Genomic DNA, 8,829 nt, shown 5'->3' with positions numbered 1-8,829 from the left:
AATAAAATGCTATCATATTAAATGTTGCAATAAATAAAATCAACATAATTAAATGTTACATCAAATAAAATGCAACTAAATTAAGTGTTACATCTTAGATTTAACCTGATGAAAGTGTGTGTGTGTGTGTGTACATCTCATGTGTGGGTGATACTATCCACGGATGTGTTTGTTTACCAAGTTTAATGGTTTTATGTTACACTCTTTTGTAACCAGTCCACTCTGTCCCCTCCCCCCGTCCAGTTGGCATGGTAACCAAGCCGTCCAGTGAGCAGTCCCAGGACTTCTCCATCCATAACGAAGATTTCCCAGCTCTCCCCGGGCCAAACTACCAAACTAAAGACCCCACCAGCACCAGCGAGGACAGCAAAACGGTTAGAAACACTTTCCTTTCCTTTCTTTTTTCTTTTCTTCTGCTTCCATGCCCAGGTAAAGTCTCTGATCGCTGTCGTTCATCCTGTTTCGTCCAATCAGAATCTGAACTCATCAGGGAAGCCCGCCTCCAACTCCGACGGTCCAAAGTTCCCCGGCGACAAGAGTTCTGTGGCGCCTAGCAACAACAACCAGCAGAAGAAAGGAATTCAGGTGTTGCCTGATGGTGAGACACACACACACACACACACACACACACACACACACACACCACTCATCTGTGAACCACTCATCTGTGAATAAACATACTTTTTGTCTTTAGATGATTATAAATCCACCAAAAAATAGAATATGGGTCCAGATTTCACTGGACCTTAACTCAATACAATAAAATCCATCTTTGTGTGTGTGTGTGTGTGTGTGTGTGTGTGTGTGTGTCCCAGGGCGTGTGACCAACATCCCTATCGGCATGGTAACGGACCAGTTTGGTATGATCGGCTTGTTGACGTTCATCCGGGCGGCGGAGACGGACCCCGGCATGGTTCACCTGGCGCTGGGCTCCGACCTCACAACACTCGGCCTCAACCTCAACTCACCAGAGTACGACTCACACACACACACACACACACACACACACACACACATACACACACACACACACTATGGACAGTTTGTACATTCATGTGCTATTGGATATATTATATTTCATGTGGACGCTCTCCAAAATTGGATGAAGAAGTCGGAAACTCAGAGAAAATGTTGCTCTCTCTCTCTCTCTCTCTCTGTCTCCCTCTGTCTCTCGCTCTCCCTCTCTCTCTCTCTCTTTCTCTCTCTGTCTCTCTCTCTTTCTCTCTCTCTCTCTCTGTGTGTCTGTCTCTCTCTCTCTCTCTCTCTCTCAGGAATCTCTATCCTAAGTTTGCGTCTCCCTGGGCGTCGGCTCCCTGTCGGCCGCAGGATATCGGTGAGTTTGGACTCTGATCTGAATTAATCGATTAATTCATTCTTATTTTGATAATAGATTGATCATTTTAGTTATTTATCTATTTAATACCAAAGATTTCCTGTGCATTTGCCATAATTTTTGACTTTTCATAGACTAAATGATAAATCGATTAATCAAAAAAATAATCGATAGATGAATCAATAATGAAAATAATCATTAGTTGCAGCCCTAATATATATCTATATACAGTATATAGACATACACAGACTCACATTTCCATGTGAAGACAGTCTTCCTTTAATGATCGCAGTTATTTTTGTCCTGCTAGAGATTAAATTCTTTTCAGAATATTATATTTTATTTCATCAAAAACAGTTTTCTGGTAAAGCTGATTCAGCTGATGTTGCTCCATGTTCCATTTTAAACATCAACCAATCAGTAGTGAAGCCTCGGTGTAACCACGGTAACCCAGAGAGGAGACGGCTGTTAGTGTCGTGTTAGCACCAGCTGTTCATTTCTCTCAGTCAGTCAGTCAGTCATTCATTCATTCAGTCATTCAGTCAGTCATTCATTCATTCAGTCAGTCAGTCAGTCAGTCGGTCATTCATGCAGTCATTCAGTCATTCAGTCAGTCATTCATTCATTCAGTCAGTCAGTCAGTCAGTCATTCATGCAGTCATTCAGTCAGTCAGTCAGTCAGTCATTCATGCAGTCATTCAGTCATTCATTCATTCAGTCAGTCAGTCAGTCAGTCAGTCATTCATGCAGTCATTCAGTCATTCAGTCATTCATTCAGTCAGTCAGTCAGTCATTCATGCAGTCATTCAGTCATTCAGTCATTCAGTCAGTCATGCAGTCATTCAGTCATTCAGTCAGTCATTCATTCATGCAGTCATTCAGTCAGTCAGTCATTCAGTCATTCAGTCATTCAGTCAGTCATTCAGTCAGTCAGTCAGTCATGCAGTCATTCAGTCAGTCATTCAGTCAGTCATTCAGTCAGTCAGTCAGTCATTCATGCAGTCATTCAGTCAGTCATTCAGTCAGTCAGTCAGTCATGCAGTCATTCAGTCAGTCATTCAGTCAGTCATTCAGTCAGTCAGTCAGTCATTCATGCAGTCATTCAGTCAGTCATTCATGCAGTCAGTCATTCAGTCATTCAGTCAGTCATTCAGTCATTCAGTCAGTCATTCAGTCAGTCAGTCAGTCATGCAGTCATTCAGTCAGTCATTCAGTCAGTCATTCAGTCAGTCAGTCAGTCATTCATGCAGTCATTCAGTCAGTCATTCATGCAGTCAGTCATTCAGTCAGTCATTCAGTCAGTCAGTCATTCAGTCAGTCATTCAGTCAGTCAGTCAGTCAGTCATGCAGTCATTCAGTCAGTCATTCAGTCATTCAGTCAGTCAGATAGTCAGTCAACACTTGAGTGAGCTGATGCCGTTGACTCTGCGTTGACGCACCACAGCTGGGTTAGCATCATCATTAGCATCATCATTAGCATCATCATTAGCATCATCATTAGCATCATCAGAATCATCATCATCAGCATCATTAGCATCATCATTAGCATCATCATCAGCATCAGCATCATCAGCATCATCAGCATCATCAGCATCATTAGCATCAGCATCAGCATCAGCATCATCAGCATCATCAGCATCATCAGCAGGTAGCTGTAGCTCCCGGCTCCAAAAAGCTGCGTTTTGTGAAAACGAAAGACTTTATTGAAACTATTATGGTGGCGTGAACATGATGCTAAGACCGAGGAGCAGGAGTTTGGAAGGCGTCGCTAAATGAAGTTCTCGGTAACGGTGAGTTGGATCAATTTCGTCGGGACGCTAGTTATGACATCTAGCGTCCCTTTGGAGCACTAGCTGAGCATCGAGCCCCTCTCTCTGCCGCTCATTTACATACATCCGTGTCCTCCGTTGCCCTATAAACTTTACCGTTAGGTGGCGTTGTTACCTGTGGCGTTTAAGTGACGTCAGTGGAATTATTTAAGCGATAACCGTGTCGTGATGCTTCGGAGAATTGAATCTAACCGGACGCACCGCCGTGGCTCTGGACAGGACCTGTGCTGGTTTAACTCTGTCTCGTCTCCTCCTGCAGACTTCCACGTTCCCTCAGAGTATCTAACCAACATCCACATCAGGGACAAGGTAGGAACACAGAGCCTCATGTCACAGTAACACATCACAGGATCCTTGCTTTTGTTTGTTTTCTTGCATTGTGGAAGATAACCAAAATAATTCTGTATGTGAGTGATTTGGTTTTTCCAGCAGTCCCACCAGGACTCTTTCCAAAAGTGGTGATAGCAAAGTCTATATGAAAAATATCTAAAATATAGAAAAATATCTAAGAAGGAAAAAAACAGACCCGACCCCCGAGTTGAGAAGCTGGGGGTCGGGTCCCCCCACAGGGTCGCAGGATGATTTCAGAGGGTCCTGAGATGATTTATGGGGTAGCGGAAAAAAAACAACAACATAATTCTACTGTACAGATTCATTATCATGTCTGTTTTTTCACAAATTTTTTCTTTTTTCTTGTGAAATACTGAATGGTTTTTTTTTTTTTAGTCTCTTCCTTCTCTGATAATCAGATGAAACGACCTGAAAAGGGAAAATCATTCTGTGGCAGGTTATTTATGTTTGGATCCAGTCTGAAAAAGTCATCCGAGGACCGAAGTCGCCTATTTCTTAATTTTGCCAGAGGAAGTGTCGCTGTTATCGACCGGCAGACGTCTCTTCTTCAGACAAGTTTTAACTAGAAATCCATCTTGTCTCCAGTTAGCAGCGATCAAGTTGTCTCGATACGGTGAAGATCTACTGTTCTATCTCTACTATATGAACGGAGGAGACCTGCTACAACTCCTGGCTGCAGTAGAACTGTAAGAAACACACACACACACACACACACGTGTTAATGCAGAGGTTAAAAGGTTAAAACTGTGACTCGAGTGTGACTTGCTGCATGAAGAGAAGACTTGAGACTTGACTTGACTTGGGTTCTGGTGACTTGGGACTTGACTCTGACTTGTACTTTGATGACTTGAAAAGGTTTCTAAAGTCTTGACTTGAGATCTTGTGTTTGTGTAAATGACTTAGATTGAAAGTGATGAGATTTGTTCCGGCGGACGACTGAATTTAAATTCTGTTTTCTGAATTTGTATGGAATGATTGAATTTATTGAAGTTGAAACTGATTATAGAAATCAAACTCATGATGCTCTTACCAAGTTTTTATCCTATTAAAACCATATTGCATTGAAAAGTCCTAGATATTTAGTTTTCTTTAAGATATTAAATTGATACTGGACTCTTGATTTGTTCTGACTTGACTTGCTGTTCTACATTTAGACTTGAGACTTGACATTAATGACTTGGACTTGACTTGGTGATCTACATTTAGACTTGGGACTTGACTTGAGACTTGTGCCTCAAGACTTGACTGACTTGGGACTCGAGCAAAGTTGACTTGGTCACACCTCTGTGTTAATGCTGACCTTTATTTCTGTGTGTGTGTGTGTGTGTGTGTGTGTGTGTGTGTGTGTGTGTGTGTGTGTGTGCAGGTTCAACAGGGACTGGCGGTACCATAAGGAGGAGCGGGTCTGGATCACCCGGGCTCCGGGCATGGAGCCCACGCTGAAGACCAACGCCTACGAGAGAGGGACCTACTACTTCTTCGACTGCCTCAACTGGAGGAAAGTGGCCAAGGTAAACACACACTCACACACACTCACTCACACACACACACGCACACACACACACACACACACACACACTCTTACATTTTACATCAGTTCTTACTACACAGCGTTGTGAACAAGCAAACGAAAAAGTAAAAAGCAGCCAGTAGTTTCAGCTGAATCGTTCCAGTCGTCTCACCCACGTTGAAAGCTGATTGGTTCTCGTTTTGACCCACATCAACACACACACACACACACACACACACACACAGTAACCCTCTCTCTCTCCGGCAGGAGTTCCATCTGGAGTATGACAAGTTAGAAGAGCGACCTCACGTTCCCTCCACCTTCAACTACAATCCCGCCCAGCAGGCCTTCTGATTGGCTCTCCCTCCTTCCTGCCTGTGTGCCATTGGCTCTCCTGGCTCATCAATCAGCACTGCCCCCCCCCCCCCCCCCCCCTCCCGTCCGCCTGCTGAAGCCATGCAGTCGGCTGGTAGAGGCGGCCTTTGGGTTTCCTAGGTTTTTAAGCTCCTCCCACTCACAGTGAATCTGGCCAATAAGGACTCGGGATGGGAGGGAAGCTCCGCCCACTGCCCCCACCTCTCTAAAGAGACGCTTTTTCATTTTAACTTTTCTGTTTTTTGTTTTTTTTTCTTTACCTCATTTTGTTTTTTCCTCCACCCTCCATCAGTTTGTTTTCTGGAGCGCAGACTTCTGAACTGAAGCAACAGACAGTCCAGTGCAACACACACACACACACACACACACACACACACACACACACACGCTGTAAAACATCGTCCATCTTAACAAGTGATTCAATTTTCTATTCAGTCTTAAAATATCTTATTTTTGTCTAGCAAAGTTTTTCACTTCATTTTAAGAGAAATCGGATTTTAACGCGGAACACAGGATTAAATCACCTGTCAGGATGGAGAGGCATTTTGCAGCTCAGTCACACACACTCACACACACTCACACACACACTCACACACTTATGACAACAATCAGTTTGTTCTAGGTTTCCAGTGTTCAGACAGGAGTCAGATGGAAACTGAGGCAGGAGGCGCCGCAGCAGACAGGCAGGAGAGGAAATGCAATGTACATTGTAGCACTATTTCGTAATAAAAGACGAGAAAAGATATTTCTGTTTGTTGATGTCATGTGACCTGGTGGGCGGAGCCTTGTTTTAGAGGCTTCAGGCTGATCCTCAGGCTCAGTGTGATGCGCTGGCTGTTTGAATCAGCTGTTCTTCTCCAGGCAGTTTGATAAAATTTGATTATTTGATAAAATACTGACAGAAGACATGCAGGTGAGATTAAAAACTCCAAGGGGCTTTTAAAAAAAAGAGGATTAGCGCCACGTGAAAGATTTATTTGAATACTAACTTTAATCTCAGAATTCTGAGGTTTTGAGAATAATGAATTTATTTTTATAGCACCATTCATACATAGAATACAACTCAACAAATCAAAGCAAAATTTCAAGCAAAATCAAAAATGGTCCATAATAGGAACGACCCACCTTTTCTCTCAGAATTCTGACTTTAATCTCAGAATTCAAAAATTTATTTCAGAATTCTGAATTCCATCTCAGAATTCTAAAATTAATCTCAGAATTCAGATTTTTTTTAAATCTCAGAATTCTGACTTTAATATCAGAACTCAATTTTTTCACACGTGGCTCTAATCCTCTTCTGCGAACAACAAATAGTTTGGTTTAGTTTAGTTTTTCTTGTCGTTCTGCTGTTGGAGTGTTGAAGGTCGGCTTCATCAGTCAGGAACAGAAACAACAGACAGAGCGAAGCCAGCGGCTCGGAGAAAAACAACAGACAGATTCAAAACGTCAGCGCGTCTCTCCACACCGACTCTCTTTCTGTTTCTCTCTCCATCAGTTGCTTCTTCACCTCCGTCCGTTTGGTTTCCAACATCACAGCTCCGTTCTGTTCCTCCTTTCATTCCTGATATTTATTTCCTGTTTTATTTTTTTCTTTGTTTTTGTTTTTCCCTCTGATCGTCCCCCTGGTTTAGTCGCAGCGCCTGTTTTCCGCCCGACAACACTCGCACCAATCAGAGCCTGTCCAGCCTCTCTCAGGCTCATGAGGTCATCGCTGCTCCTGGACAAAGTTCAACTACCAAAAAAAAGTTTCCATCCTGTGGCACAATTTTGTAAAGTGTAAATTTTAATTTCTTTTCCATTTTATGACGTTTTTTACTTTCCTCCAGGAGGCAGCAGGTGTGTGTGATTTATGTGACATCTGTTTTCAAGAGACGTCACTGGGGGGCGGAGCCTCGGCCCGGCGGGGGGGCGGAGCCTGGCCCTGGCGGGGGGAGGAGCCTCGCCCCAGTGGCCGCCGATAATGATGCAATACTAGACTTCTCGTTACCACGGAAACTACTCGGCGACGGTAGCCATGGCGGGACCGCACCTGACTTCCACCGACGATCGACCTTTCAACTTTAAACGGCCGCTGTGATGACGGCGGCGACCGCGGTCGCCGTGACTACAGGGGCCAGCAAGCCAAGGACACGCCCACACACACATGTGACCCGTCTGATTGGAGGATGAGGACTGAGGCACTTGGCCATTGGCTGTTTTATTAAATATGGCAGCTAGTGTTTTAATAGGAAAAGAATAAAATATTCTGGTAATGAAATTTAAAGACGAGTCTGGAGTTTGTGTTGAAATGTTTTGTGTTTCAGACTGAAGACTCCGTTTCTCTCTTCGTCGCTCGGTGAGTCTCTGCACTGCAGCTCTTCAGTTTCCAAAGTGTTTACATGAAACAACAACAACAACAACAACATACTGAGGAGATCCATCAAGAGAAAACATGTTTATCAGTTTATCAGTCAGTCCAGGGCCAGCTGCATAAAGATAGACCTGGTCTTAGACTTAATGTGACCTCAAGTCAGACTTGCTATAGACTCTTATCTTATAGACCTTATAGACCTTATAGACCTTACCTTATAGACTCTTATACTGACCTGTTCCTACTGCTTGTTGATGGCTGTAGATCTCTAATGTTTCTCTCTCTAAAGACTCTCTCTCTTCTTCAGGTTCTTTCCAAAAACCAAAGATTTGTCATCTTGTATGAAACAGCTTCAGTATTTAAACTTCCCGCTCTGACAGGCTGACTCGTTGCTATAACAACAAAGTTCTTAACTCAAAATTAGCCAGGGGGGAGGGGCTAACTTTCCTGCCAATTAGACTAGTCCAACTTGAGAATCTAAAACCAGTCTAAGGTTTGGACTGGTCTCAAACTGGTTTCTGCAGCTGGCCCCAGTCAGGCTGAGGTGGACGGGTGTGTTTCAGCAGCTCGGCCAGCAGGGGGCGACGGGGGACCGGCTGACCGACAGGCAGCCAGACGTCCCGGGACGGATGTTCAGTCAGGACGACCAGCCAGTCAGGCAGTAATGTCAGTTAATAAACTAGAAAAAGTGATTGTCTAATCAGTAAATAAACTGTTTATTAGTCTAATCAGTCAGTAAATACATTCACTAATAAAAATAAACATATTTGTAAACATAAACATATCAGTTTAATTAGTACATAAAGTGATTATTACTCCCTTCTTCCTTCCTTCCCTCCTTTCCTTCAATCCTTCCTTCATTCCTTCCCTCTTTCCTTCCTTCCTTCCCTCCCTCCTTCCTTCTTCCCTCCTTCCTCTCTTCCTTCCCTCCTTCTTTCCTTCAATCCCTCCTTCCTTCCTTCCTTCATTACTGTTTTATTTCTGGACTTGAATCCCTCTTCTTCTCCAAATCCTGATCCATCCACAGACGAAACCAAACATCTACAAACCACTTCACACTTTCTTTTGTTTTCTTCTCACA

The 8,829-nt window shown here is 43.5% G+C and overlaps 1 pseudogene across 1 annotated transcript in view; it reads left to right on the top strand.

The window, feature by feature from the left end:
- The window catches only part of LOC139915986 (CCR4-NOT transcription complex subunit 2-like), a 14,179-nt pseudogene extending 6,518 nt beyond the window's left edge, over positions 1-7,661 (top strand). The window contains exons 8-15 of the transcript XR_013504085.1: positions 244-374; positions 475-598; positions 816-972; positions 1,272-1,333; positions 3,422-3,471; positions 4,099-4,199; positions 4,880-5,024; positions 5,291-7,661. The product of XR_013504085.1 is annotated as a CCR4-NOT transcription complex subunit 2-like (transcript). The remainder of the gene's footprint in view (positions 1-243; positions 375-474; positions 599-815; positions 973-1,271; positions 1,334-3,421; positions 3,472-4,098; positions 4,200-4,879; positions 5,025-5,290) is intronic.
- The last annotated feature ends 1,168 nt before the right edge of the window (positions 7,662-8,829 follow it).

Source organism: Centroberyx gerrardi, chromosome 24 (assembly GCF_048128805.1).
Source record: "Centroberyx gerrardi isolate f3 chromosome 24, fCenGer3.hap1.cur.20231027, whole genome shotgun sequence".
NCBI classification, from domain to species: domain Eukaryota; kingdom Metazoa; phylum Chordata; class Actinopteri; order Beryciformes; family Berycidae; genus Centroberyx; species Centroberyx gerrardi.
Note: the sequence above shows the minus strand (reverse complement) of the source record. Positions and strands in the feature narration are given on the sequence as shown.